Source organism: Myotis myotis, unplaced genomic scaffold (genome assembly GCF_014108235.1).
Source record: "Myotis myotis isolate mMyoMyo1 unplaced genomic scaffold, mMyoMyo1.p scaffold_m19_p_10, whole genome shotgun sequence".
NCBI classification, from domain to species: Eukaryota; Metazoa; Chordata; class Mammalia; order Chiroptera; family Vespertilionidae; genus Myotis; species Myotis myotis.
Genome location: NW_023416314.1, coordinates 39621801 through 39648717, shown reverse-complemented (window position 1 = coordinate 39648717; position 26917 = coordinate 39621801). Strand labels below are relative to the sequence as shown.

General features: G+C 41.6%; 1 protein-coding gene and 1 pseudogene across 6 annotated transcripts in view; one reads left to right on the top strand and one right to left on the bottom strand.

Annotated features, from left to right (window-relative positions):
- Window positions 1-26917, bottom strand: part of FAM168A (family with sequence similarity 168 member A) — a 185950-nt gene that overhangs the window by 106732 nt on the left and 52301 nt on the right. The gene's annotated exons all lie outside the window — the stretch shown is intronic.
- On the top strand, window positions 15660-15984 carry LOC118664670 (annotated as a pseudogene).

The following is a 26917-nucleotide window of genomic DNA, read 5'->3' as shown; positions in this document are numbered from 1 at the left end:
CTCCGGTTCTAGCTGAATCAAGCTTCCCACTGCTTCCCTGAAACAAGTTCTTTCATATTTCTGAAATTGTTCACATACTGTTCCCTGTGCCTACAATGCCCTTCAATCCCCTTCTGTCTCAAGAGCTGACCCATCCTGCAAGGGCACAAATCAATCATCATCTTCACCAATCACTCCCAACCCTTGCTCTGGGAAGAATTAATCATTCCCTGTTAAGTGCTCTTTGTATCTCTCTCAATTATAACACTTTCTTACACTATAATGTAATTGTTTATATGTTCCTTCCCAAACAGACCATGAGATTCCTAAAATTCCCCAGTGTCTATTTTTGTTCCTAGTATACTACAGGAGCTCAATAAAGACACACAGAATTATTCTACTAAATTGCCTAGACAAATTCAGCTTTTAAGCCTAAGAATGAATGGATTTTAAAGATCAACATTCCCTGATTCATAATGAATCCCTCCTGGGGTCCAGTTATTACACTGTACTAGAAACTAAGTATTTCTACTTGAGAGCTTAAGTACTTCCTTGTGCCAAACTGGCAATGCAACTATGTAACTTCAGTGCTTCCACTAAAGGAATTAAAGTTTGTTGCAAGTCCAAACACAACAGTTCTTTATCTTCCTCCTTTACATAAATTGGAAAAATAGCCTGAGAATTTCAACCAGCTGAACCCTTCCCAGGAAGAGAAGACTTGGCTGTTTACTAACAGTTCAAACTAATACACATGTGGCTGGCATATCTTCTCTTTTGGCAGCTCAATCAGATTAGGGAGGAAGTATCATGCACTGCAATCAGAGAGCAGGATTTGGAGTTAAAAGAAGCAAATGAGTCCCAGCTTCACAGTCTTTATTTTACCAGGTGACCTTGAACAAGTCACTTAATCTCTCTGAGCTTCAATTTCCCCAGGTGGGAAATAGGAAAAATATAACCTGTCCCACTGTGCTTCTACCATAAGGATCAAATGAGGACTTCTCCTTATTGCATTGAACCCTAATCTTATGAATTTGACCCTCTCTGAAGGTCGCTATGTATAAAGGGACTGGACAGAGAAGGGACAGAGCACTAAGGTTTGAGTCAGACAACCTGAGATTAGGCCCAGTTCTACCACTCAATTATGTGATGGGGGAAAGTCATAATCATCTGAACCTCAAATTGCCCTATCTAAAAAACTTGGAATAATCTTACTTGTCTACTACCTTGTAGAATTACTGTGAATCTTGAAATAAAAAGAAGATGCTATGGATGAAAGCAATTTACTTGACAAGCCAGAAGTTTTATTACAATACCCCATTTGTATAGAACTCAGCAATCCAATAACCTTGTCTTTCTGGAACACACAGAACTAGGAAGTAAGCAAAAAGGGCCTCTTCCAAGCCAAAATAACTGTCTTTATTTCTTCCCGCTTTACTACTAGTAGAGTCCCCAGGGCCTCACTCTTCCCTTAAATACACATCTCATAAACTCAGTAATTTGGGAGTACCCATATATAGTAGGTGAGAAGTGACAAAGGAAGAAAGGAGAACAATATTGTCTGTTGTGTTTCACAAACAGGAGAAAATGCAAAACAATAATTCCAAACAACCACAAGAATGTAAAAAGCATAGTACTCATCAAAAAGGTGGCCCTTCGCTTTTGTTTATGTTTTAAAATACAGCATCAAAGTAGTTAATGTAGGTTACAATAGCTCCTGTAGTATCAGTATAACACAAAAAGGCAGAATAACTGATGTTCAAAGTAATGAACTTGAATCCTAAGGAAGATTAAATAATATTATGTCTAGTCTGTAAAGGGAGATATATAATGAATTTTATATACATTTTGAATTTTTTATAAGGCATAAAGGCATAAAAATGAAGAAATGGAGAAGAGCAATAGCCACAAAATACTGAAAGCTAGAAAGCAAATGAATGAGCAGTAACTGATTTATCAAATCCAAGAAAGATGACTACTAAGCCAGCAGTGAAAAAAATTAAAAAGCAACAATTTAACCTGTAAAACCCCCACAAAATTCAGAAGCTGGTAGCTCCATGTTCGGGTTTTCTTTTCCCTCTGGAAATGATAAAATAGAAGATCTCTAGACAAAGAGAATAGCAGGCACAGTTGAAGGCAGGGTTACTGTACTGAAAATAAGAGTCTAAGTAAACTGAATATTGAGGACCTCCTGGCAGTCTTCCTCCCCCATTCAGCTTCTAGACCAGTAGTAGCCAGTCCTATAACCTCTACAAAGGTGACTAGAGGATCCTTCATGAGAATCTCACCCACCGTTGTGGAAAGATAAAAATACTAACATTGTAGTTGCCCCAAAAATAGACCAGACAGATGATACAGTCAGGGCCACAATCAGTAAGCCCTGACCAAGTACTTAAAATTTCCAATCAGCTTTTTAGTATCTCCCATTTAAAATTATGGACACCAAAGATCATCAGACATCTAGGGAAAGCTCCAAATGAAACACAGAATTCAGGTCCCATTTATATCAGAATAAATTTGAGGATCCAAATGAAAAGTTATATAAAAGAAAGCATAACAGTAAAGAAAATGATTTAAAAATCATATCCACCCAGCTAGAGTGGCTCAGTAGCTCAGTTGGTTGGTAATCTAGTGCGTCAAATGGTTGCCGGTTCAATTCCAGATCAGGACACATACCTGGGTTGCGGGTTTGATCAGTGGTCAGGGAGCATAGAGAAGGCAACTGATCAATATTTTTCTCTCTCACATGGATGTTTCTGCTTCTCTCTTTCTCTCCCCCCGCCCCCAATCTCTTCCCTCCTTCCCTCCCTCCCTCCTTTGCTCTGAGTTTGTCCTCAGGTGAGGATTAAAAATATATATGTACATATATATGCCCTGGCTGGTGTGGCTCAGTTAGTTGAGTGTCATCCCATGTACAAAGAGGTGGCTGGTTCAATCCCAGTCAGGGCACATGCTGGGGTTGCAGGCTTGATCCCTGTTAGGAGGCATGCAAGAAGCAGCCAACTGATGTTTCTCTCCCTCTCTCTCTCTCTCAAAAAAAATTATTTTAATCAGATCAGATGGACCTACCCAATCAACCTGAAAATTAGATCTTTCCAAATCTCTGATTGTTCATTTTACTGATGGGTAGTCCTTTATTCAGGGATAAAGGTATGATAAAATATAATTTGCTAAGTCTAGCAAGGTGCTGTATTGTTTCTGCATTTATTTTTCAAATTTTAAAGATATGCTATGGGGTGTGGCGGGGAGCTGCCATCAACAAAAAGTGCAGCAGAAGCAGGGTAGGTGCGGACTAAAACTCAGACACCAGCTGCCTTGCACACCTCGCACACCCCGCCACTCTCTCAGGATGTCTTACAAACCAAACTGGACCAAAAACATGCCTGCCACCTGCCTCAACACAGCTGGGAGCCTGGGAGCGCCCACCTGCCCTCCACAGTACCGCCAGCAGCTAACTGACCATGAGCCACCATCCCTAGGCTACGCCAGGGAAACTGGAACAGCCAGGTGCCCCAGAGCAAATACACAGAGTTACTAGCCATCATCAAGGAGTTAGGGAAAGAAATCAGACTCACCTACATGGGAAGCAAGAGTGTGATGGAGAGACTAAAATGAGGCATCATCCATGCTAGAGGGCTGGCTCAGGAGTGCTTGGCTGAAATTGAATGGAATGTCAGGTCCTAGATGCCTTATTAGTGTGGAAGGTTTTCTACTTCTTCCAATAAGTTTATAGTTCATCTGAAACTTGTTTCCCCTCCCTGTGCCTATCCCATGGTTCGTTAGATTCTGAACCTACAGTCTAAGATGGGGAAGAGATTTTGCAGTTGATTAGTATTTACATTTTTAAACAGTTAGGAACTACTCAGGGTATTTTTTTGTTTTGTTTAAATATGTCTTTATTAATTTCAGAGAGAGGAAGGGAGAGGAGAAAGAGATGGAAACATCAATGATGAGAGAGAATCAGAGATCAGCTGCCTCCTGATGCCCTCTCCTGGAGATCGAGCCTGCAACCCGGGTATGTCCCCTGACTGGGAATTGAACAGTGACCTCCTGCTTCATAAGTCAACGCTCAACCACTGAGCCACACCAGCTGGGCCTCAGGGTGTTCTTTTTAAGCACTGATTCAAAAGATGCACATAAGTTTTCTATCTCACAGCAAACAGCAGTTTGCCTCCAAGATGCAATGGTTCTCTTTGAATACATTTATGTTACTCAAATGGTTCTTTTTTTTCTTTTCTTCTTAAGCTAATACAACTCTTAAGAGTTATGTTTTTAGTGCATACTGACAACATGTTTTACTTAGTAGCCTATTCATGGTCCCTGCTGGTCAAACAGTATAGATTCTGATTAATGTAACTTCTTTTTTTGCTTAAGCATTTGCATGATTGTCAGTGCTTTGAAGTCAGTTTTTGAAATGGACAAGTTATAAATACAGAAGAAAGAGCAACTTACCAAACCTCACTTAACAAGGACCCCTGAAGTTTTTCCTAAGATTGTATGTAGATTTCAGTTTTGTGTTTCCTGTAAGGTAATCCAAACATCTGGAAGAAAATTACTAACACTGTTTGCATTTTTGTATGTATTTATTACTTGATGTAATGGAACTTATTTTCAATAACAACAAAATAAAGATAGCTGTTGTGAATGGATCTCTATATGTACGGACTGAGTATCCTAATGAAGGCATTAAAGTAAAATAGCCAATGTGTCATAAACAAAAGCATTAAGAGACCTCATTCTGTCTACCAAGCACTTAGGCTACAACATGTAGTTAGAGTTTTGTATGTACAAAATTCTAGATGAACCTAGAGGAGGGAAGTGTCTCACCCCATGGCACCTCACCTGTAGAAGCCAGGGAGGGCTTTACAGAAAACATGGTACTTAAGAGTTTTAAAGAAAAGAGAAGTTTGTCAAGTAAAACAGAGGAATAGGAAAGAGGGTAAGTACAGCATAGCAGAAAGGCTACCATGGGCCAGAACATACATTAGGTGAGAAGCTACAAATAATGCCATGGCAGTGGAGCTCAGGCAAGAACAATGGGAGATGAGGCTGAAAGAGTAGGCAGAAATCAGATCAAGGAAGACCTTATATGTCACAGAAGAAATATGGATTCTAACCTGAAGGCAACTGGGAGCCAATGAAGAGATTTAACAAATTAAGATGATCAGATCTGAATCTTGGAAAAGACCATACTGCTGATGACATAACAGACTGGAGAGGAAGAAGGCTGGTGGCTATAACCTTCAAGCAATGTACTAACTGTTCTTAAAGGCAGTTCCCAAGCTTACAAACCCCAGGTTCTGCTCTAAGTTAACTGTGAAACAAACCATTCTATCTCTAAGAGACTAGTACCAGAAACACTGTAATGGTCCCCCCTGAGGAAACCAGTATTCCAAGGCCTCCACCACCAGGTTCTTTTTTTTTCCCCCTCCTCAGGTCTTCTTTAAAAGAACAAAGATTGTGTTATGTTACCTTATCAGAGAGTATATCTCTCAGCCTGGTTTCAAGGAAGACATGCATCCATCCCAAGCCCTCTCACCCTCCTAATTCCCAATGACAGTGGCAAATTCCAACCACTCTCAGAGTTAATCACACACACACACTCACTTGTATACATATCTGATTTCCCCATGTACACTGCACTCCTTAAGGAAATAGAAGATGGAAAGGAATATTTAATTAGCACCAACTTAATGCTTGATTCTTCCCCACATAGTTTTTCATTTATTTTTTTAAAATTAAATCTTTATTGTTCAGATTATTACAGTTGTTCCTTTTTCCCCCCATAGCTCCCCTCCAGCCGTTTCCCACCCCACCCTCCGCCCCCACCCCCCTACCCACTGTCCTCATCCACAGGTGCACGATTTTTGTCCAGTCTCTTCCCGCATCCCCCACACCCCTTTTCCCCCCAAGAATAGTCAGTCCACTCCCTTTCTATGCCCCTGATTCTATTATAATCACCAGTTTATTCTGTTCATCAGAGTATTTATTCACTTGATTTTTAGATTTACTTGCTGATAGATGTGTATTTGCTGTTCATAGTTTGTATCTTTACCATTTTCTTTTTCTTCCTCTTCTTAAAGGATACCTTTCAGCATTTCATATAATACTGGTTTAGTGGTGATGAACTCCTTTAGCTTTTCCTTATCTGTGAAGCTCTTTATCTGACCTTCAATTCTGAATGAAAGCTTTTCTGGATAAAGTAATCTTGGTTGTAGGTTCTTGGTATTCATCACTTTGAATATTTCTTGCCACTCCCTTCTGGCCTGCAAAGATTCTGTTGATAAATCAGCTGATAGTCGTATGGGTATACCCTTGTAGGTAACTGACTGTCTTTCTCTTGCTGCTTTTAAGATTCTCTCTTTGTCTTTTGCCCTTGGCATTTTAATTATGATGTGTCTTGGTGTGGTCCTCTTTGGATTCCTTTTGTTTGGGATTCTCTGTGCTTCCTGGACTTGTAAGTCTATTTCTTTCACCAGGGAGGGGAAGTTTCCTGTCATTATTTCTTCAAATAGGTTTTCAATATCTTGCTCTCTCTCTTCTATAATTCGGATGTTGGTACGCTTGAAGCTGTCCCAGAGGCTCCTTACACTATCTTCGTATTTTTGGATTCTTTTTTTCATTTTGCTTTTCCGGTTCGGTGTTTTTGCTTCTTCGTATTTCAAATCTTTGACTTGATTCTTGCGATCCTCTAGTCTGCTGTTGGGAGTCTGTATAATATTCTTTATTTCAGTCAGTGTATGCTTAATTTCTAGTTGGTCCTTTACCACAACCTCGAGGGTCTCATTAGATTTCTTGAGGGTCTCATTAAGTTTATCAGCAGTTTCTAGAAAATTCTTGAAAAACCTTAAAAGTGTAGTTTTGAACTCTATATTCAGTAGTTTGCTTTCTTCCATTTCTGTCAGTTGTGTCCTGTTTCTTTGTCTCCGCATTTTTTTTATGCTTCGCTGTATCGATAGAGTGGCTTTCTGTACTAGGTGTCCTATAGGGCCCAGTGGCTCAGCGTCCCCAATTACCTGAGGTAGACACTCTTGGTACACCCCCTTGTGGGCTTTGTGCACAGTCTTGTTGTAGTTAAGCCTTGACTGTTGTAGGTAACACTGGGAGGGATTGACCTCCAGGCCAATTGGCTGTGAGAATCAGCTGTGTCTGCAGTGGGAGAACTTCTGTGCTGGAGACACCCCTCCGGGGCAAGACTTGCTTCAATGGGGCTTTGGTGGTCACTAAGTCTGCCCCCTGAGTGTGTCCTTTATGAATCGGAGGAGCTGCAATCTGGATGGTCCCACTCTGACCACCAGGCACACTGGCTCCTGGATCTCTAAGGAGGTGCTAATCTAGCCTCTGCCTGAGGCTATCCAGCAGGAGCCAGCTGTGACACAATGCAAGTTGCCCTGGGGCCTTGGGCCAGCTGCAGTTTGTTAGGTAATTATCAGATTGCAAAGGGCCAGGCCTTTCATATGCAAAAGCCTCCATGGCTTGGGCAGGGTGGGGTCCCAGGGGATCAACAGGGCGGAGCAAACAGCTATTGCTGCTCTCAGTCCTGCCCTCAGAGGCCCTGCTTCTCAGTGTCCTGGCAATTGCTGCAAGCACCCCCAAGAGAAAGCTGCCCTCGAGTTCCGACCGATGCCAGACAGTCCAATTTCTCCCGTATGAGTCTGGATCCCCAGAGATTCGCCCGGAACTGGAGCTCAGAGCTTGAGACTCTCTCCTGATTGAAAAAGACAACCGTATCCTCAGCCGCCAACCCTCTCCGCATGCACCTTTGTACCTCTGTATTTTACTTCTGCACTGCACCTCTCCGAGTCTCGGTATGCTTTTCTCTTCCCTTCTAGTTGTAGAATTTCCACTCAGCCAGCCTTCCTGTGGTTCTGGATGATGTCCATTTTGTCTTTTAGTTGTATTTTCGAAGTGGTTGTGTGAGGCAGCAATCTCCAGTGTTTACCTATGCCGTCATCTTGGTTTTTCCATAGTTTTTCATTTAATCCTCACTACATGGTAGACATTTATATTCCTATTTTTAAAGATAAAGAAACTATGGCTCAAAGAGATTAAATGATTTACTCAAGATCACAAAGCCAGTATAAGGCAAAGTTGAGACTTCAAGACACATGTCTATGGGTTTACCAATGCTTTTCCATGACTCCATACTATGTTTCCCTTATTTTATTCATTTCTGAATGTTCACTTAACTCAGTCTGTTGAACTGCACTATATGAAATCACTCACTGAACAGAACAACAACCTGGGAAAACAAAGTGAAAATGAAAGACTTGGACAATAGATGCAGGCACACACAAAAAAGCAGTAGCAGCAGTATTCCCAAAAAGCTCTTTGGAGCCCTTACTGATATTGGCAAGGACAGAAATAGCCAAAACCCATGTTGATAGAACTCCATTCCAAAACTGTATCTCCTCCTCAGCCAGTCCCAGCAGAGTTCCTGGTAAATAAAATACTGCATAATCAGGCACACATCACAAATGAATTCCATTAAGCAGATGCAATCTCTCTCCCTGAGGCTTTCCCACTCTTATAAAACCACCAGGAACTGAAGAAAGCTTTTATTCTCCATCTGAACAACTGCCTGCAAGCCATTGGTGGTAAAGGAAAATTGGATTTGAGAAGCAGATGGCTTACCCAAGAGCCTAAAACCTAGATGAAGGAAGGTGAAAAGGAAGCAATTTACTAAAACCAAATATTCCAAAAGAGAAACTACATTCTCTGAAGTAACAGAGTGCTGTCATAGTTATGATTTCCCCTCCAAACTGAGAATCCTCAACTCACCTTGTGGATGGGGCAGAAGCCAAGAGTCATAGACTAACACTAGCTACACTGGTCCATAGATTCATACTAGGTATCACCACAGGTTCATACTAGACTCCAACACTCTAGATTTTTCTAAAAGTACGCATCACTTGTTAGCACCAACTGTGTTTGGTTATGGAGATTTGACTATGAAAAGATTTTGTCACGGAAGAAAAGTATTATTATACCAAACAGACCCTCAATATAATAAGGAGAGGAAGAAACATAAACGGTAAATAAGATAATTTAAGTAAAAAGCCTAGAAATTGAGCTGGCACAAGATAGATGCTTAATCAGTGTTTGCTCAACTGAACTGAAGAAGAGATGAACATTTATTTAGTTTTTTCTGATTATCAAAAATGACCTAAGCAGCTTTCATATAATTTATCTCATTTAATCCTCAAAACAATTCCGAACAAGTGTTAATTATCCTCATTCTACATATAAGAAAAATAAAAATAAAGAAACATTTGTGTTTCACTGCACAACAAAATATGTGGAGGTAAGCACTTGACCAGGAATTGGAATACTACCCAAGTTTAGTCTTAGCTGTGCCAAACTGCTATGCAGCTTAAACTAAGTCCCTTCCCTTCTCTGGATATTAATTTTCTCACCTAACTCAGCAGTGGTACATATAACTTAAAAGATGAGTTACATTATCTTGAAATTCCAGAAATACAGGGTATACAGTCAAGACTCTGCTGGACAAGAAATTTTCCCTTATTGCCCAGTGTTCACTCTGCTCTTCCTCTGGCTATATTCTTGGGACTAACAGCTTACCTCCACCTGTCCATAAGCCATTTCTAAGCCAGAAGCATCCTTTCCGGTGCAGCTCGCCACCTGTGCTAGATGCCTCATTAAGTGTAAAGCTGATACTGTACTTAGCTGGAAGCCTGGTGCACAAATGTTACCTGGAGATGAATAAATCATTCCAGTTGTGTTGGGTTGCAATTGTAAGGGCAGCAGCTGTGGGCCTGAAAACAGATGGTCTTATAAGGATGGAGGACTTGGCTCCTATCTGATTTTCCTAAGGCAAGCAGGTTTGGGTCAGCAGGAAGCCCGGCTGGTTAAGTGCCTGAATACAGCTAGTATCCAGTGATGAGAAAAGATGACAGTAATGCACATGCCGTTTCTTTTTATAATAAATGAATATATCAGAAACTGCAATTACCAGAATCTCAAGCCTTTATTTTTGTAACTACTCATCAACTTCTAAATTATTTTCTTTTCAGTCCAACATTTTCTTCCTTGATTTCAATACAAACTTGAACTCAGGGAGAGTGTTTAACACAGCCTGGGCACAAAAACATAAAGTTAATATCTGCTGACTAAAACAAATTGGAAAAACTGAACTTACTGGATGACTGTGTAATAAGTGCCTAGAACACAGTCGATAACAGCAGGTGTGCTGTAAACATATAGGGTGTCCCAAAAAATGTATACACACTTTAACAGCTGATAACTCAATTTTCCTCTTTTTCGGGTTAAACTGATTTGAAATAATGGGTGAAACCAGACTAAGCTTTGAACAAAGAAAATTTATCCTACAGTGCCCACAGACCCTCTTTTTTATGGGAATACACAAAAGATAAAGTTTACAGCACAAAACCAGCAACAGCCAACAAATTGAGAGCACACAAATACCAAATAAAATGATTCTTTTGTTTGCAATTCCATTGCTTCACACTATCAGCAGTGCCTGGACCAGAACTGTCATCAGTTTGAAAGCAGGCATTGACCAAAAATGTATTCATTTCTGTAGATTCTTTTACATTTTGAAAATGAACTATCCTATATAACAAAGAGCTAATATGCTAATTAGACCAGACAGCCAAATGTCCTTTTGGACAATATTTTGGACGAAGCCGGGGCTGCGAGGGCCGAGGCAAAAATGACCTTCCTGAACGACCAGTGGGAGGGGGGCGGGGCCAGTGAGTCTGTGCCACCAGGTCAGCCATGGCGGTCCCAGCACCCCTCCTTCCACAGAGGCATCGGGAGAGGCTGCAGCGCAGGCCTGGTCCTAGCACCCCCAGTTCCACAGAGGCAGTGGGAGCGGGGCAGCATGGTCCCAGCACCTCCGCAGAGGTGGGATGGGACACGACCCTGGCGCCTCAACCTTCCACGGTCCCTCCCCCAGCCGGCCCAGCCCGATAGGGCCCACCCACCCCACCAGTGGGCGGGGGCAGGGCCAGTGCTAAGGAGCAGCAAGCCAGCTTCTGGTTGAGTGGTGCTCCCCCCATCCTGCTCAGCCAGAAGCTGAGCTCACAGCTGGCGAGCGCAGCAGCAGTGGCGGGAGCCTCTCCCGCCTCCACGGCAGGCCAGTAAGGAGCAAGGGGTCCTGGACTGCGAGAAGGATGTCTGAGTGCCGGCTTAGGCCTGGGGGCATTAGGCCTAAGTCGGCAGGCAGACAGTCCCCGAGGGGTCCCGGACTGCAAGAAGGTGCAGGCCAGACTGAGTGACCCCCCCCCCCACCCACCCAGTGCATGAATTTTGTGCACTGAGCCTCTAGTATGTTAATAAATACTGACTTTATAATCTTTCAAAGTGAATATACATTTTTTGGGATGCCCTGTATGTTTAATATAGTAACATGTCAGGCAACATTCTAGGTGTTTTACATACATTTTCATTTAATTGTCAAGATAGCCTTTATTAACTCTATCTTATAGATAAGGAAATTAAAACTCAGAAAAACCAGATACTCTGCTCAGAGTCACACAGCAAATTAAGTCAAGGGGTCAAAACTGACCTCCTCCCACAACCCCGACTAAATGACTCCAAAACTCTATATATTTTGCTTGACAATCTCCTGTCCTTCTTGATGTTCCTCAAACACATCTAGCTCATTCCTCCTTCTGAACTTTTCTGTTTGTTTCCTCCATCACATATCACATGCTTTTTTATTTTAGATCATTCAGGTCTCTGCTCAAATGCCATCTCTTCAGCAAGGCTTTTCTTTTCCTTTTCTTTTTTGTATAATTTGTTTAAAATCCTTTTTCTTTAAAATATATTTTTATTGATTTCAGAATGTAAGGGAAAGGGAGAGAAATAGAAACATCAATGATGAAAGAGAATAACTGACTGGTTGCCTCCTGCACACCCTACACTGGGGACAGAGCCCACAACCAGGGCATGTGCCCTGTCCAGGAATCAAACTGTGACCTTCTGCTTCATAGGTTGACACTCAACCCCAAGCCACACAAGCCAGGCCAGAGAGACTTTTCTTGATCATCCCCCAACATATTCTATCCCTTTACCTTGCTTTACTTTTTATTATTACATTAACATTATATTATTTATTAGTTAATTTTTTTGTTTACTGTCAGTCTCCCCCATTAGAATGAATGATCTATGAGGACAAGGACTTTGTCTTGGTCACAACTGTATTCCCAGCACTCAGAACAGTGAATAGTACACTGCGGGTACTCAACACATATTCAATGAATGAAGGAACAAATGAAGTATATGTGATCACAATCTCAGAGTTCTAGAATATTAATGTAACAAGTAATTGCTACATAGCATAAAGAGCACGGGCTTTGAGATCAGGCAGATCTAGATTCAAGTCTCTGACTATGACTGTACAATTTGGACAAGTCTCTAAACTCCTTTAATCTTCCATCTGTAAAATGGGTATAAAAATATAAATCACATAGATTTGTTAAGATTAAATGTCATAAACACATGGAAATGGTTTGTGCAAACTATAAAGTGTTATATAGATAAATATGTTTATTATGATAACAGGGAAATGTTTAGAACAAGCTTACACTTTACAGATCACGCGAAGGCCCAAAAGTATAAAGTGAACTGTCCAATATCCCAGTCTGGCTACTCCTTTGAATTTCTCAATTTCCCAATGTCAGCGTGTCCAGGGCTCCATTGTTAATCTCTCTGCTCTATCTACACATTTCTTAGGTGATCACATCTACTCCATGGCTTTACATATATTAATGATTCCCAGATATATATCTCCAACCTGGACTTCTCTGAATTCCAGACTTGTATATCCACCTGCCTACCTGGCATCTCTTTGGCTTGTTATCTAACAGCCATCTTCAATACTTATGTCTAAAATCAAATACCTGACCCCTCCCTACAAACTTGCTCCTTCCAATCTTTCCCACCTCAATATATGACAACTCTAATCTTATAGTTGCTCAGGCAAAAACCTTCCATTGACCACTTTCTTACTCTCATAATCCTCATCTGATCTATCAGCTAATTCTGTCAGCTCTACTTTCAAAACATATCCTGACTCCAACAATTTCTTACTACCTCTTTTCTATCACACTGGCTCAAGCTTTATCTCATTCTCTAACTCATTTTTGTTGTTGCTGTTAATCCTCACTGGAGGATATATTTTTTCCATTGATTTTTAGAGAACATGTGTGTGGGGGGGGGGGGGGGTAGGAGGGAGAGACAGAGAGAAAGAAACATCGATGTAAGAAAGACACATAGATTGGTTGCCTCCTGTATGCTCTCTGACTGGGGATCCAGCCTGCAACCAAGGTATGTGCCCTTGATCAGAATCAAACCTTTTAGTTCAAGGGCCAATGCTCCAACCACTGAGCCAAACTAGCTAGGGCTCATTCCCTAACTCTTTTAACAGCTTCCTATTTTATTCCCCTTGTCATCTATTTATCCTATGCTCCTCTCTTCTCAGAAGCCAAAACAATCCTTTTAAGTTCAGTTCAGATCATGTCCTTCCACTCTGTTCAAAATCTTGCAATGGCTTCTCATCTCACTCAAAATAAAAATACAACGTCATTATGATGGCCTACAAGATACCATATATTCTGGCTTTTTCTACCTGTCTGATCTTAGCACCTAACATTGTTCTTTTTGCTCATACTTCATCCACACTGCAGTAAAATTAAATTTTAACACCAACACTCATGTTGTTTGGAAACTACTCTGAAGTGGCCATAAGCAAAGACTAGGAAGAATATGCAAGCTTCAGATTCCTTAATGTGAACAATAGGAACATTCTTTCCCTTATTGCTGTTCACTGATAAACTCAGTACACCCCCACCTCAGGTTTTTAGCACTTAAAGTTCTCTCTGCCTAAAACATTCTTCTCTCAAATATCAATATGAGTTGTTCCTTTATTTCATTAATATCTGTACTCAAATTTCACCTTACCAGATAGTTATAGATTAACCGATCATATCTAAAATAGCCCCCTCCCTTTCTATAACTCCCTTACCTCCATACATTGCCTAATTTTTCATATCTCTGCCCACTAGAGTACAACTCAAAGCAGGGACTTTGATTTATTTACTGACGTATCCCCAGTGCCAAGATCACATTATAAGTGCTCTATAATCAATACCAGTAATCAATTCAGCCATTAATTATTTTTTTTTTTTTTTAATATATTTTATTGATTTTTTACAGAGAGGAAGGGAGAGAGATAGAGAGTTAGAAACATCGATGAGAGAGAAACATCGATCAGCTGCCTCCTGCACATCTCCTACTGGAGATATGCCCGCAACCCAGGTACATGCCCTTGACCGGAATCGAACCTGGGACCTTTCAGTCCGCAGGCCGACGCTCTATCCACTGAGCCAAACCGGTTTCGGCAATTATTCTTTAATTAATATCTTATGTCCTCAATCTGGTCATCTCCTAAACAGATTGAGTATTATTTGAAAATCTCCCTTTTCTGGATATCCTCTCTGAGGACTTTCAATTCAATTAGTGATAGAAGTAACAAAAGGGAACGAATGATAAGATGAGGTGATATTTTCCTTCCTCTGCCATTCTCTTATAATCAATTAACAAATTGATAAGTATTAATAAGCACCTGTGGGTGTAATCTTATTAAAGGGTATTACATAGTTTAGTAGTAGAAGAGAGATACTTAAAAATAAGAAGAAGATGGGACATAAGCACATTAAAAGATACTCTGCATCATTAGCCACTGGGGAAATGCAAATCAAATCACAAAGAGATACCACTCCACATTCACTAGGATGACAAAGATAAAAAAGACAAGTCACAACCAGCTGCTGTCGCTCAGTAGCTGAGCATCGACCCATGAACCAAGAGGTCATGGTTTGATTCCTGGTCAGGACACATGCCCAGGTTGTGGACTCAGAGGCAACCAATCAATGATTCTCTCCCATCATTGATGTTTCTATCTCTCCCTCTCCCTTCCTCTCTGAAATCAATAAAAAATATAAATATATATAAAGACAAGTCGTGGAGAGGATGTGGAGAAACTGGATCCTTCATATACCACTTGTGGTAATGTAAAATGGTGCAGCCATTTTGGAAAACAGTCTGGAGTTCCTCAAAAAGTTAAAGTTACCAATTATCCAGCAATTCCACTCCTCAGAACTCATTTCCTCTGCCCAAAAAAGAAAAAAAAACATATCCAGACAAAGACTTATATAAGAATGTTCACAGCAGCATTACTCTTAAGAGCTAAAAACTAGAAGTCACCCAAATGTCTATTAACTGGTAAATTAGAAACATGGTCTATCCATACAATGGAATATTTGGCAGTAAAAATTACGTATTGATACATGCTACAACATTAATGAACCTTGAAAACATTATGCTAAATGAAAGAGACTACATATTATATAACATTTATATGAATTGTCCAGAACAGGCAAAATCTACTATAGAAAATAGATTAGTAGGGCTGGCAAAGATGGGTGAAGTATGGTGTGACTGCTAAAGTACTGGTTTCTCTTTGTAATAATAAAAATGTTCACAATTCTGTAAATATACTAAAAGTCTTGACTTATACACTTTAAATGAATGAATTGTATGGTATGTGGATTGGAACTCAATAAGGCTATTTAAAAAAAAACTTTAAAAATATAATCTGGGGTTCTGCCATGGCAGTCATTGAGGAGCAACAGCCATTGAGGAGCAGCAGCCATGGCTCTCTGCTACCCCCATGGCCGTGGGCCTCAACAAGGGCCACAAGGTAACCAAGAACGTGAGCAAGCCGAGTTACAGATGCCACAGGCGCCGCACCAAGCACACCAAGTTCGTGAGGGACATGATCCGAGAGGTGTGTGGCTTTGCCCCCTATAAGCATCGCGCCAGGCGGCAAGGTGCTTATAGGGGGCAAAGCCAAGGACAAGAGGGCCCTGAAATCCATCACACATCGACGCCCAGCATAAGAGAGAGAAGCTGAGCAATGTCCTTGCAGCCATGAGGAAGGCAGCAGCCAAGAAGGACTGAGCCTCATCCTGTCTGTGTAATAAAACCTGTTCAGAAAAAAAGGAAAAATATGTGTGTATGTACGTATAATCTGGGGTTTATTGAAGTTCCATTTATCAACATTCTTACTATTCACATTCAATTTAACATTTACTGACTGCTAGATAATGCTCACTTTATTTTACTTCATACTCACAATCAAATAGCCTATTTCAGGTAAGAAACATACAGCTCATAGAAATTAAATTATTTAAGATCTATAGTAAATTATTAGAGCCAGGAGCTGGTCCTGCATTCACTCTCTAAATCCAAGGCTCTTTCTCACCTCTCTCCCCCTTCTTACTAGCAAGCACAATTAAGACCTAACTATAACACTTACTCATAAGAATTACGAATAAACCAAGGACTAAGAGATCATAAAAGCACAGATTTATCATCACAGATTAAGAGAATAATTACCAAAACTATATATCATAAAATCCTATATCCCTGCATTTATTACTTGTCTGCAGTGCTCTGCTACATGAAAAGAGGGAGCTAGATCTAATTCCCAAAGTCCCCTATGGGGGGAAGAGAGGAAAAGAAAAAGAAAAAAAAGGAAGGACATAGCATTCCCGAGCAAACCAATTAGAGCCATAAGCACTTCGGACTGGTCTGCAACTGACCTTGGCTATTCTTGAAACAAGACATCTCAATAACACTACTGAAAAGCACTTACTAAAAAGCTAGTTGTAACAAGGAAGCTTTGGGGGTGATGGAATTGTTCTATCTCATGACTGTGGTGGTGATTACACAAATCTATGCATGTGTTGAAATTCGTAGAATTTTGTAACACAAAAAGGGCAACTTTTTAGTGTTGTTAACTGATAAGTAAAATTTAAGAAAACCTGTACATTAAAAAGTTTTTGTACATCAAAAGACATTATCATCAAGGCAGTAAAATCTCAGACATCGCACGTAGCAGTTATTTTCACCGATACATCTTTTAGAGCAAGAGAAACAAAGGAAAAATAAACAAATGGGACAACATCAAACTAAAAGCTTCTGACAACAAAAGAAACCACCAACAAAATGAAAAGGGAACCCAATGTTTGGGAGAACGTATTCGCCAATGACACATTTGATAAAGGGTTAATTTCCAAAATATACAAAGAACTTATACAACGAAACATCAGGAAGATAAACAGTCCAATTTAAAAATGGACAAAGGACCCGAATAGACACTTCTCCATAAAGGACATACAGATGACCAATAGACATATGAAAAAATGCTCTATGTCACTAATCATCAGAGAGATGCAAATTAAAACAACAATTAGGTACCACCTCACACCTGTCAGAATGTCTACCATCAATAAATCAACAAACAATAAGTGCTGACAAGGATGTGGAGAAAAGGGAACCTTAGTACACTGCTGATGGGAATGGCAGGCTGGTACAGCCACTGTGGAAAACAGTACGAAGTTTCCTCAAAAAATTAAAAATGGCCCTAACCGGTTTGGCTCAGTGGATCGAGCGTTGGCCTGTGGACTAAAGGGTCCCAGGTTCGATTCCGGTCAAGGGCATGTACCTTGGTTGCGGGCACATCCCCAGTAGGAGGTGTGCAGGAGGCAGCTGATAGATATTTCTCTCTCATCGATGTTTCTGACTCTCTATTCCTCTCCCTTCCTCTCTGTAAAAAATCAATAAAATAAATAAAAATAAACCCCCTGATTGGCCCTGCTCTGTGCGTGACAGGGGGTGGCGCCGCAACCTCCCCATCGACCCTGCCTTGAGTGTGACAGGGGGCGGTGCCCCAACCCCCCAATCGGCCCTACCCTGAGTGTGACTGAGGGTGGCATCGCAACCTCCCAATCCGCCCTGCTCTGTGCATGACAAGGGGCGGCGCCCCAACTCCCCAATCGGCCCTGCTCTGAGCCCGACCAGGGGCTGCACCTAGGGATTAGGCCTGCCCTCTGCCACCCGGGAGCAGGCCTAAGCCAGCAGGTCGCTATCTCCAGAGGGGTCCCAGACTGCGAGAGGGCACAGGCCGGGCTGAGGGATCCCCACCCCTGCCCCCCCGAGTGCACAGATTTTTGTGCACCGGGCCTCTAGTAGATATATAAGCCTAAGTGGCTGAATGACCAAATGGTCACTATGACATGCACTGACCACCAGGGGGCAGATGCTCAATGCAGGAGCTGCCCCCTGGTGGTCAGTGTGCTTCCACAGCCAAGCTCCAGCAGTCCCTCGTTCAACCGGTCAAACCTCCTGTGGACCCTCCCCCCCGCCAGCCAACCTCCCATGGTCCCTCCCCACAACCCCCCCACCATCCTCCTGTGGCCCCAATCGGCCCTGATCGCGAGCCAGGCAAAGGGACCCCACCTGTGCACGAACTCGCCAGGCCTCTAGTCATATATATATATATTGACTGCATTACATATAAGATGTATGTAAAATGTTTGCACCTGGCTATAAAGCAAGTTGGGTTTCTGGGCTGAAGAAACTCCAAGGAGGCTAGTCGCTAGGGAGAGGAAGCTGGGTGTTGCTACATGACATATATATGTATACACACACACACACACACACACACACACACATATATATAAAGGCTAAGTGTCCGACTGTCTGACCAGTAGCTATGACATGCACTGACCACCAGGGGGCAAACGCTCAATGCAGGAGCTACCATGATGCACAATGGCCATTTAAAAATAAATGGCACCATGGACCTGGCACCGACAAACTAACACTCAGCTTCCCCCAAGTGGGACACAGGTCCTGCCACCACCCCAGAGCGACACCCCACCAAATCGCAGCCAAGACCCCATGGCGCAAAATGCAGCCCACAGCCCAGCCCAGCCCAGCCCAGCCCAGAAATGGTCGCTGTGGGCGCCGGGTAATGATGTCATGTAGCCACACCCAGCTTCCTCTCCCTAGCGACTAGCCTCCTTGGAGTTTCTTCAGCCCAGGAACCCAACTTGCTTTATAGCCAGGTGCAAACATTTTACAGTTTAAACAAATATTTGTGAAGCGTTTTCCTGTGCCTCATCTCATTTGATTATCACAGAAGTCCTGGAGTAGGTAGATAGGAGACTCAGTAGAATCCTATTTTCTTTTCATTAGCAAGATGTGAATAACGATATTAAAATATTTCTTCTAATTAATTTCCTTTCAATGTGCATGAATCTGTACACCAGGACACTAGTATATTGATACGAGGTTAATATCCAGAATATATAAAGAACTCCTAAAACTCAACACAAGAAAAAACCTGATTTAAAAATGTGAAAAGAACTTGAATAGACATTTCTCCAAAGAAAACATACAAATGGTCAATAAGCACATAAAAAGATGCTCAATATCCTTAATCATTAAGGAAATGCAAATCAAAATCACAATGAGATACCAACTCACATTCATAAGGATGGCTATTACCAAAAGAAGAAATAACAAGTGCTGACAAGTATGTGAAGAAGTTGGAATCCTTGTGTACTGTTGGTGGGAATGTAAAATGGTAAAGCGCTGTGGAAAAAACTGGCTTTTCCTCAAAAAATTAAAATAGAACAAATGATCCAGCAATTACATTTCTGGGTAAATACTCAGAAGAACTTAAAACAGGGTCTCAAAGAGATATTTATACACTCATGTTCATAGCAACATTAATCACAATAACTAAAATATGGAAGCAACCCAAGTATCCATTAACAAATGAATGGATACGCACAATGTGGTATGTACACACCACACACACACACACACACACACACACAATGGAATTGTTATTCAGTCTTAAAAAGGAAGGAGAGAGAAAAAGGAAGGAAATCCTGAATTTTGATGCATGCTACAAGACATAAATGAACATTGAGGATGTTATAAGTGAAATAAGCCAGTCACAAACAAACAAATATTGTATGATTCCACGTATATAAGGTATTTAGAGTAGTAAAAGTAACAGACAGAACACAGGATGGTGGTTGCCAGGGGTTGGGGAAGGAGGCAGTGGGAAGTTATTCAATGGGTATAGAGTTTCAGTCTTGCAAGACAAAAAGAGTTCTGAAGATAGATGGTGGGAAGATTGTACAAGAATATGAATGTACCTAATGTCACTAAGCTATAAACTTAAAAATAGTTAAGATGATAAGTTTTATGATATGTAGACAAATAGCGTATGATTTCACTTATATGTGGAATCTAATGAACAAAATGAAACAAAATAGAAACAGACTCATAGATACAGAGAATAGAATGACAACTGTCAGAGGGGAGGAGGGTTAGGGGCTGGGTGAAATAGAAAAAGAGATTAAGCAAAAACAAAAAAATAAAAAAACCCCCACAAAACTCACAAACATAACAGAGGAAAAGGGGTTGGGAGCAGGTAGAGGAGGGTAAAGGAGGAATAAATGGTAATGGAAGGAGACCTGACTTGAGTAGTGAACACACAATACAATATACAGATGATGTATTATAGAATTGTACACTTGAAACCTATATCATTTTATTAACCAATTAGAGGCCTGGTGCACGAAATTCATGCACTCGGGGTGGCCCCTCAGCCCAGCCTGAGCCCTCTCGCAGTCCAGGAGCCCTCAGAGGATGTCCGACTGATGGCCTAAGCAAGTGGTTCTCAACCTTCCTAATGCCACGACCCTTTAATACAGTTCCTCATGTTGTGGTGACCCCCAACCATAAAATTATTTTCGTTGCTACTTCATAACTGTAATTTTGCTACTGTTATGAATCGTAATGTAAATATCTGATATGCTATATTTGTTTTCCAATGGTCGCGACCAACAGGTTGAGAACCGCTGGCCTAACCCATCAGTCAGACATTCTTAGCGCTGCCATGGAGGCAGGAGAGGCTCCTGCCACTGCCGCTGTGCTCGCCAGCTGTGAGCCCGGCTCAGGGATTCTGGCTGAGTGGTGCTCCCCCTGTGGGAGCACACTGACCACCAGGGGGAAGCTCCTGCATTGGGTGTCTGCCCCCTGGTGGTCAGTGTGCATCATAGTGACTGGTTATTCCACCGTTTGGTCAATTTGCATATTAGCCTTTTATTATATAGGATGTCACCCCAATAAATTCACCTAAAATATTTTTAATTTATTATATGTTTTTACCACAATTATCCTATACTATATAATAAAAGCCTAATATGCTAAGTGTCCAGTCGACCGGTCGGCCGTTCAACCAATCAAAGCATAATATGCTAATTATATGCTAAGGCCGCTCAACCACTCACTATGACATGCACTGACCACCAAGGGGCAGACTAGCTTGCTGCTGGGGTCCAGCCGATCGGGACTGAGTGAGACAGGCCAGACATGCCCTGGAGCCCTCCCGTAGTCCCTCCCCAGCTGGCCAACCTCCGTGTCCCTCCCTGGCCCCAATCGCACACCAGTGGGGCCCCTCGGCCTGGCCTGTGCCCTCTCGTAATCCAGGACCCCTCAGGGGATGTCAGAGAGCCAGGCCGAGGGACCCCACTAGTGCATGAATTCGTGCACCGGGCCTCTATTTATAAGTAAGTAAATAAGCTGGGCATACATGGTAAGGTGATTGGAGGTAAAATGATAATAGCTAATGTTTATTGAGTGCTCACTATGAGCAAGTCCATTATCTCACCCAACTCTGACCATAATCCTGACTATTATGACCTCACTTTTACAAATGAGAAGTCAGAGCCTAGTAAGGACAAGTCACTTGCTCAAGATCACACAGTGAGTAACAGACTGAATTAGAACTCAGGCAGCCTAACTCCAAAGCACAGGCTATTTAAATAAAATACTATATAAAATATTGCAGCTAGAAATTGACAAAGATAACCACTCAGATTATACTACTCAGTCCTGACAGCCTAAGCTTTACTTAAAGAGAACCACATTAAGAGCACACATACTGTACAAACAATATAAAGATTAGAAGGAAGTTGAAATATCAAGATTATTCTTATAAATAATATACATAGGAGCACTGGTCGGGTAACTCAGTTGGTTAGAGCATAGTCCTAATATGTCAAGGTTGCAGGTTTGATCCCTGGTCAGTGCATATACAAGAATCAACCAATGGCCCCAGATGGTGTGACTAAGTTGGAACATCGTCCAGTAAACTGAAAAGTCATGGGTTCAATTTCTGGTCAGGGCACATAGCTAGGTTTGGGGTTTGATCCTTGGTTGGGGCACTTATAAGAGGCAACCAATCAATGTTTCTCACACTGATATTTCTTTCTCTTTCTCTCTCTCTCTCTTCCCATTCCCCCGCTCCCTCCCTCCTTCCCTCTCTTCTCCTCTCCCTCCTTACTTCATTTCCTCTCTCTAAAATCAGTAAACATATCCTCAGGTGAGGATTTTTTTAAAAAATCAACCAATGAAAACATAAATAAGTGAAACAACAAATCCATGTTTCTCTTTCTCCTGCCTCCTTCCATCCCTCTAAAATCAAAAAATTTTAAAAGGACATTTTTAATTTAATTAATTAAAAGTATACATATGTAAATTTAGCTGGCCCCACAGTCTTTCCCTTTGGAACCATGCCCCAAGCCAGCCCATAAAAGAAAGAGCAAAATAATAACAGTTCTAAATTATCACAGGCAGGACACATACTCACATACATTTACTAAAAAACCCTGTCTCCAGTATCCCATTTTCAATAATACCCTCCACTACTGTCAAATTCCAAAACCACCAACCTCGTTTGTGGTACTTTGGACTTCTCAGTAGTTTTCATATTTGCTCTGGGCAAGGAATCTCCCCTTTAGCCCATGGTTCTGCAGAACAAACATTACCCTCTGTATTTCCACCCCAAAACTTATGCTATAAATCTTCCTTGTTTCTACTAAGTTCTTCCCTCATACCTCATAGTTTGAAATTTATTATTGTTTATCTGAAAAGCAAAAACTTCAAAATGCTCCTCAGTACACAAAATGCACTCCTTTCTCTCAAATAAACACAATCTATATGTATAAAAGCCTAAGTGACCGAATGACCGGTTGCTATGATGCTCACTGACCACCAGGGGGCAGACACTCAATGCAGGAGCTGCCCCCTGGTGGCCAGTGCACTCCCACAGCCAACCTCCTGCGGCTGGCCAACCTCCCGCGGTCCCTCCCCACAGTGAGATGGCCCAGATCAGCTGGATCACCGGCCAGGCCGAGGGACCCCACCCATGCACAAATTTGTGCACTGGGCCTCTAATATACAATATAATAAATATATTGTTAACTGTATTAAGCCCTTGGTCAATTTATTTTATCTTTTTTTATTTATTGATTGAGAGAGAGAGAGAAATATCAATTTGTTGTTCCACTTGTTCATTGGTTGCTTCTTGTATGTACCCTGATCAGGGATCAAACCCACAACCTTGGTATATCAGATAACGCTCTAAACAACTACGCTAGCCCAGCCAGGGCCCACATTTTTTAATTCTTTATATTTCTTTATAAAAATTTTTTAGCCTTTCCAGGAATTCTAATTCTTTCCTTAAAAGAAATCAGTGATTAAACAAAACATGCTCACATTAAACCAAACTTAACTAATAACCTATTATGCTTCTGAATTATTTCTTCATAGGAGGTTTTTCATTTAATCCTCAAAAAGAATCCTTGAGCCCAGCCACGGTGGCTCAGTGGTTAAGTATCAACCTATGAACCAGGAGGGCACAGTTCGATTACTGGTCAGGACACATGCCTGGGTTGTGGGCTCGATCCCAGTGGGGGAGTGCAGGAGGCAGCCGATCAATGATTCTCTCGCAACGTTGATGTTTCTATCTCTCTCCCTCTCCTTTCCTCTCTGAAATCAATAAATATATATGTTTTAAAAAAGAATCCTTGACGTAAGTATTACTGGCTATCACCCTTCCTCATTTATTTTAACCACCAGTGGAAATCATAGTTAAAATAACTTGCAAAGACTTCACAACTAAAAAGCAAAGGAGAAAAAAAAGTAGAGGAGCCAGGATTCAAACTCAGACCTTCTATCTCAACTTCTCTGAGCCTCAGTTTCCTCCTCTGCAAAATGGAAATAATATTGTCCATCTTCAAGGGTCAATATGCAAAGCATTAGATCAGTGTCTGCTCCTCAATAAACATTAGTCTTTCCCTTTCTTCCTTCACACTTGAATTGCCTGGTTTGTTGGCTTATTCCATTTAAAGTTGACACTTCATCTTTTTCTTAGCTATCTTATAACTATTAGCTCTCATAATGTGTGATGGCCCTGGGGTAGCTCAGGAGCACTTCTGGCTCACCTAGCAGTTGGAATATTTGCAGCAGAGCTGTTTTTGCTCAGAGACTTGCTGAGACTACTTCCTCTCCTCTATTCTTAGACAAGCACACATATACAGGTGGAATTTTTTAAGCCATAATTAACCTAATTAACATAGAGTAATAGAAATAGAAACAGCCACAGTGTTCTAGCCAGGCTGCAGGGCAAACAAGAATTCTCTGGCTGGGAAAGTGAGGGGAGAAAATAGCATCTACTAGGGAGAAAAAGAAGTCACAGCCACATAGCAGAAACTAAAGGATGTCTAAATTGGATAGTCAGCACCACCTGCCTGGGCCCTCATCCATATTCCCCAAGATGGATTGGATGCCCCTGATTTATCAAACAAGAACTCACAGCAGACAAAAGTCAAATTATGAGCTTCTTGAGGGCTGAAAACTATGACTTTCATCTAGATCCCCAGGGCGCAGAACATGGCACAGACAGGCACTCATATTTGGTGAATATATAAGTAATGGGCAAATTAGTAAAATCAGATTGAAAGAGTTCCTCCATCTCTTCCACAGTGTACCAGCACTACACAAGAGTGCTCTTATCATCACCCATCATGCAATCCATAACTTTTCATAAATACCATACACACAAAAGCATACTGTATCTGCAGGCCATCTCCCCAAAGGTCTAGATTACCTACAACTGCTTCTGAAAAAAAGTGACAGCAAATCCCAAATAAAACTTTCATACAGCTCCCACTACCTTCAGAATAAAGTCTATACACCTTAATTCGTATCTAAGGCTCTTTCGCAAATTGGCTCTTGCCTTTCTTTTCAAGAACTCTAAATACCTGCCAAGCATGGACCCACTGCCCCTTAAATATATTCTGCAATTCTGCTTCAGCATCTCTAGTTGCCACAGTTCCCACAAGATTCATTACTACAAAAATTTGGTTTACTTAAGTTCTAGCCACCTCTCCTGGGACAGATAAGGTCATCCATTTTACAAACTCTATTATAATTGTCCCAGAGTAGTGTTCATTTCCCTTCCTGACTTACAGTAATCATGTCCATAGCACTCATCCTACATTCAGTGATAGCAAGTTGTTGTTTTTGTATGAACTTACGTCCACATACAGATTAATACAAGGCATGGTATGCTCTTCCATCCAGTGGATCTCATAACACACTTATGTTACTCTATTGCCAGTGACTAGAAAATTAGCCTATACCTAGTAAGTGCTGCTTGTTCATGCAAAAATTGAACATTTTTCCATTTGAAAATTCAAGTGTCAACTAATATATGTCATTATTATATTTTTAAAAGGGATTATCAACTTACCAGCCTTCTCAGCAATTTCATATAGTAATGTTGTCTAGCCAGTATATCTCAGTGGTTGAGAGTCAACCCATGAACCAAGAGTTCACAGGTTCAATTCCTAGTCAGGGCACATGCCTGTTATGGGATCAATCCCCAGTGGGGGGTATGCAGGAGGCAGCCGATCAATGTCTCTCTCTCATTGTTGTTTCTATCTGTCTCTCCCTTCCCCTCTAAAATCAATTTTAAAAAACCAAGAACATATATAGTAATGGTGGTGGGGGGGGGAAAGCAGCAGGTGTTAGACCAGTGGCGTCAGACCAGACCTGGGTTCAGCAAGCTTGGTACTTGAGTTCTGACTAAGAGAATTCAGAGTCTAGACTCAAACTATAACAGAAAGTTTATTTAGAAAGTCACAGAGGTAAAAATAGTGAGCCACAAAAGAAATGGGCTCAGGAAACAATTTACAGAAGCAAAAGAGGAGCCCTTGGAGCTTAGCAGAAAGAGTCAAGGAAAAGATGCCTGAGGGAACAGGGTGGGGAAAGGTGCAGGGTTGCTCAAGAGAGAGTCACACTGGGTGCTGGTCTTGAGGGTGATTTATCTGAAGGTCTCAGGAGAGGATCGCAATTGAATATTCATCAGCTTTCCAGGTGTGTCCTTTCAGGGTCATGGTCTCTACTGATGGTAGGCATGAGGGCAGGAAGTCATTAGTTAATGTCAGTCAGGGTCTGGCTCGTCTGGTTTTACTGCTTATCTGGGCCTGGAACTGAAACGCAACTGAGGCCTAAAGGCATTTGATGCAGACTAGAACCTCACTGTCCTGGGGTTTAATGCTTAAGGGCTGTTCTCCGGGCCCTCTTGCTCTTTCCCCCTTCAACGGGGTCTAACTCGCATGACTAGCAATATGCCAGGAAGAAAAGGTCAGGAAAGAGTCTGGACCGCATGCCCAGCGATATGAAAGGTCAGGGGTAAGGGGAGGTAAGGTTACCTTGGGGCAAGGTCCTTGTTTTCCCAGGTTTGTCCATTGCTAGGCACCCAGAGCTATCTGCCCTGCTGACCTGCTGTCCCTGGCCAGCCCATCATCCTTGCTCTGCTCATGTTTACCTCAATAAGCGATCTAATAACAAGAAACATTTATTAATTCCTAAGTTTCTTTCTGAGTCAAAGATAAGCCTATATTGTGTAGCCCGGCCTGCATGGTTCAGTGGTTGAGCGTGGACCTATGAACCAGGAGGTCACGGTTCAATTCCTGGTCAGGGCACATGTCCGAGTTTCAGGCTCGATTACCAGTGTGGGGCATGTGGGAGGCAGCTGATCAATGATTGTCTCTCATCATTGATGTTTCTCTCTCTCTCTCTCCCTTCCTCTCTGAAATCAATGAAAAATTAAAACACACACAAAAGACTATATTGTATACAGTGAGGTATTAGGAGTAATTATGTTTTATTATGT